General features: G+C 48.8%; 1 pseudogene; it reads right to left on the reverse strand.

Annotated features, from left to right (window-relative positions):
• Nucleotides 1-3,637: 3,637 nt before the first annotated feature.
• Nucleotides 3,638-5,002, reverse strand: LOC144752914 (zinc finger and BTB domain-containing protein 9-like; annotated as a pseudogene).
• Nucleotides 5,003-5,249: the final 247 nt, after the last annotated feature.

Below are 5,249 nucleotides of genomic sequence, written 5' to 3' on the forward strand. Positions count from 1 at the left end.
AATCACAAGTCATCAAACCAGGCCAATGCATACATTTTCTCTTTCCAATTTGATGCAAAAATCTTTCTATTTTGCTGGGGAAATATTGTAAAGAGCTTCAGCTTTCTGCATGTGGGTGAACAAACACTTGCATGGTGAGGCTACAAGACACACAGTGTTTTTTGCACAGCTTTGTGAAGCGCCGTTTGACCAGACTCATTCAATATATAAGGTTGGTTTGGAGTTTCACTTTACAAGTTAATGGGAAACAAACTGCACTCTAGAGTATGAAGACACTTGAATCAAAGATGTCTAAGACTGGTTTGCTTGGAGGACTCTAGTTTCCGTGAAGGCTTTGTGATCGCTTTGGGGTGGGGATTGGGGGAAGGTCATATTCCATGACAGCCATCTTCACATGTTCACCTTCCTTATCAGTGAATCGCCTGGTTCCCCCATAACCAGGTTGCTCCAAGCGCACCTTGAAGCAACTCTCCGCCGCCCATTTCAGGAAGTGCTCCGAGGCCACCACAAGATGGTTCAAAGTGCTTTACTAGAGTACCAAATTAAATACTATAATTAACAAAAAATAATGCCCCACGTAGTACCTTAGAACACTTATCTTCTTATCTGCAGAGCACAGCTTCTCAGCTCTCCAGTAGGGGACATTATTAGTACGTAGGTAGAATGGAACTGACCTTTGGCGCCTTTTACCAAAACATGGAATGTGGGGGAGCCAAGTGTGGTGGCGTATAAAGGTTATTTCAATTCTTTGACTCCATAACAGACAAGCTCTGCTACAGCTTAAACCACAACGCTCTAAAAGAGACACATTAGTGTTATGTATGTGGCCCAGTTTCTTAGCACTTTAATCAGTCAATATGTAGATTTGTAGAGCGCTTCTTGTCACCCATCAGATGCGGGGGTCAAGGGTTAGAGAAAGGGACATGGGGTGTCTGGTGGGCTGATGAAAGATCAGGCGGTGGTTCAAGAAGGTGGGTATGCGGTTGTGTAGGGCCTTGTATGCATGGGTCAGGAGCGTGAACTGGCATCTCGTCTGTACAGGAAGCCAGTGGAGTTCCCAGGGGTAGGGGGTGATGTGGGTTCATCTAGGGTCTATTCCTGATGGACTTTGGAAGTTACTCATGTCACACATATAAATCTGGGGCCAATAGAAGTCCTAGCCCCCTGGCTACCATTTTTTCATTTATCAGCATTAACTAGTAGCCGGTTCATTTTAGTCACTCACTGGCAGCACTGGGGCCAGCCTGACTCAGTCACATGTCTGACTCTCCAGGCATATAACTGAGTGCCAGAGTCTTAACATAATTCTGACCCGAGATCTGCATAATACTCAAAACTAGGCAATTTCCATGGCTATCGGGTGGACACAGACATTGAATAAAATTGTCAAGAGCCAAGGGCCCAGAGGAAAACCACTGGTGGTGACCGAGCTATGCATGCTAAAGACAAAGCTAACGAAAGGAGGCGGAGGCCCAACGGTGCGATGCTGCGGGTGCTCCATGAGGGAGATGGGGTTAATTGCCATTCATAAATCGATTTAATTCAGAGCTGAAAGGTGTTTTCTCTTTTACAACTTGGTGATGTTTATATGCTACATTTCCTGGAGTATACACTCCCAGGAGTCCCTTCCTCAACGTACCTTCTGTGCGTAGAGCCTTTTTCTCGGATTCCCTGATCTCTTGAAGCTCTGCACCTGTTTGAAGGGGATGGCGAGGGCAGCCCCGGGCAGCTTTCTTCTGGCTTTGCCCTGCTGGCTTCACCTCTTCCTGCCTCCATGAGACTGTGAAATGTTTGATACCTGGATTAAAGCTTTCCACACTGCTACCAACTGAAGTAATCTACAGCTTTTCCCAAGTCTACCTGCCTGGCCTGTCCCTTCCCTACTGTATCCAGTGTTCATTTGGTGAGACGCCCAATTTTTGTTAAGGAAGAGAGTTGCACACAGTCAAGCATTAAAATGTAGGAATTTCTGGCTGAAAGATTTCTGCAATCAGATCTCACCAGCGCAGGTCAGCTGCAGTGAACCAAGAATCACTGAATGTTATGTAACAATTTGGTAGGCCCAGCTCAGAGGGTTGGAAGCAGAGGCTGGAGTAATACAGATGACTCAGGAAGAGTTCGGTCCCTACTTATTTAGGCAGTCGCTTGACCTGTAACACCTGTGGCTGGATTTGTTTTTTTCGTAGGTGAAATATTTTTTTTTATGCACTGGAAGGTGAATGCTGCCTTTGCTATCAAGTAAAAAGTGCCCTACCCTCCGGGGTTGGCCAGCACTATCAGCTTGACAAATAAATACATAAATAAATATTTTGAGCCAGACATTAAACAAAAACGCGCAGACGCTGACTGGGTACATAGGCCACAGGTCAGTGGCGTTGGGATAATTCCAAGTGGGACACTGGTTTGGAAAAGAGTTATTGTTGGGGCGATTAGACCACAAACTCACTACAGTCTTCAAGTACTTGTGCCTACGGCAGGACTCCAACCCAGTGAGCTCCAGTCCTAGAACCCATGTCCAAACACAACACTAGGAGAGGCTGCAGTTACACTACAAGTCCGGAGAGACCCACCTCGCTGGGCCTGGAACAAAGACATAAAAGAGAGACTCAACCTCTGCCAAGAACAGGCACAACCTTCAACAGTGACAAGTGCTACATAAGCATTTCTTTAAAGTGCAACAGGGCCAGTCAATATGGGAAGAAAATGCAAGCAGACTTCCACAAACATGTCAACTAAATACAAAGTGCTTTTCATGTGTCTTTGCCGTCCAGACACATATCCCTGAACACAGGGCACAGTTTCTTTCTGTATCATACGCCTCAAAAAATGTTTGTCTCTTGCTGTGTACGGCCGCTCTCTAATGCCGATGACTTTGTCCCATAACCGCTCTCTAGGCCCCGCTATCACAATATATCTCGAGCTGACCATTTAAATCTCTTCCCTTCTTGGGCTGGACCCCTCTACCCCACATCTCCTGATGCCTCCACATAGTGTCTCACTCTCTGCTCCTTTCTCCATCACCTGTACTGTAACATGTTCATGATGGCCATGCCACCTCTCAGCTCCCACAATATAGTGTCTATTCTCTACCAGGCTCTTACAGCAATCATACAGACTCTCCGTTTAAGATCACCTCTAGAGGTTTACATTTCCACATTTTCCTGCGCTCCTTTCAGGCTGCCTCCTCTTGTTATTAGCCTCCGTGTCCTTAATAAAATCCAGATTTTCTGCCCAGCAGGCTGTGAAGAATCTAAATTATTTACAAGAGTTCAAACTCTGAAGTATCGGCATAGCTTTCGGCTTTGCTCCTATGTCCCAAGACCTTTCCATCAGTAAATAGCCTTCTCACCTCTCCTATGCTTTCAATTCACCGCTCTATGTCATGCACCCTCCTCTCTCTCTCGCTGCGAAATTTGCACCCCTTCCCACCCCCCATTGCCTGGCCATCTCTAAAGTCATGCAGATCCAGAAATACTGAACTATGGCCAGAACCTACAGGGCAGAGCTGCAATGAGCCCCTGAGAACCTGCTTCACAGGGAGTAACGAACCAGGAGCAGCGGCAGCGAGACCACCTCTGGCTCGTTGTAGTGTGTGCGCACGCTCACATCTCAAATCCCAGCAGTGCCAGCACGGTTTTTATTTGTAAGACCAGCAGGCCGTAGACCAGCCTTGTCCCTTGCACATCTCCTTGTGCTTCAGGAAGCAGCTCTGCACGCGGAACTTGCGCCCACAGTCTTCGCATGCATACAGGGTACCATCGTGGGTTTTCATGTGCTCCGTCAGATGGTGTTTCAGTTTGAACTTCTTGTTGCAAATAGAACGGCCAAAAGGCCGGAGGCTGAAGGTCAACATGATGTTCCGATCTCGCTTGGGCTTTACAGCAAAGCGTTTCCCACAAAGACAACCAAACTTTTTGCCATCGGGCGCAGCCATGATCTTGACGGGGGCATGGATCACTTGCCCATGAATGGTGTGAGCGATGATTTCATTCCCGTGGAGGTCCACTGGCTTGGGTGTTAGCTGAGGGAACCCTACCTGATTGGACATTTCCCCCATGTAGCTTAGGTGCCCATCATAGGGAACTAGATAGCTCACCTCACTGCCCGACTGAAAGTCCGATGAACAGATGCTCTGTAGCTCTGACATGCCGTGGGCACGGCCATGGCTCAGAGATTTCAGAAGGTTTGCCTCATGACCAGGGAAAGTGAAGCCTTCATCCTGCTCAAAGCGTTCCTGCTTGATGTAGAAGACCTTTGAGTCCTTAGAAGAAAAGCATTCCTGCTCCACCCTGGATGAAGATTCCTTGGAGGAGCAGCTCGCCACATTACTCCCCTCGGCTTCCTCCAGGATAATTTTTCCAGACTTGTCTATTGACCTGCTGGGGACCTGGGGCTGTTCTCCATCTTCTTCGTCGTCATCATCATCATCTTCATTAGATACCTGGATTCTGATGACATCATCATCCTGACAATCATCAGATTGCTGGGCAGGTGCAGGGGCTTCCCTCTGGTGGGGCACGTCTGCGGTACCGCTATCCCCCTCTTCCCGCTGGGCCGTCATTGCCGCTGCTGAGAGGCTGGCTCTCACTGGCCCTGCTGGACCACTTTGGGCCGGAGACGCCCTCCCTCTCCTTCAGATCTCGGAGCTGCGGTCAACCACCTGCCACATTTGGAGGCCACTGGCCACCAGAAGGTGGCTGGGCAAAGCCTCCACATTCACCCGTAGCCGACCTGAGTAGATGAGCTGCAGGAGGTTTTCGAAGGCTTCAGGCTCGATGGCGCCGGGTAGCACGATGCAGTTGGTGTCATTGAGGAGCAGCTTGTCATGGAAGTACGGTGAGGAGGCTGCGAGCACGGTTTTGTGTGCCTGGAAGACGCGGCCCTGCACGTGCACACTGATGTCGCTGAACTTCCCCTCCAGTCGGTGCCGATTGAGACTCTCAAGGAGGACCGCGCTGTAGTGTGGAAACTGAATGTGGATGGTTCTGGTCTGGGGCTCCATGGCAGCCCAGAAGTAGAACTGTGTAAAGGGGTAAACAAAAAAACAAGAGTCACAGGGAGAACTAACAGAAGTGGAGACCGCAATGGGAGGAGGGGGGGGAAACAAGAACCAAGAGTGAATTAGGAGGCAAAAAGAAAGCATGGTGTGTGAAAAGAGTAAATAAAAGGAGCGGAATACTAACTGCGGGGAGTGATGGGTGTAAGGTGGAGGGAGTGGGTGGCAAGGCAAATAAAACAGGCTCACAGAT

The sequence above is a fragment of the Lissotriton helveticus genome, chromosome 5_1, assembly GCF_964261635.1.
Source record: "Lissotriton helveticus chromosome 5_1, aLisHel1.1, whole genome shotgun sequence".
Lineage (NCBI taxonomy): Eukaryota > Metazoa > Chordata > Amphibia > Caudata > Salamandridae > Lissotriton > Lissotriton helveticus.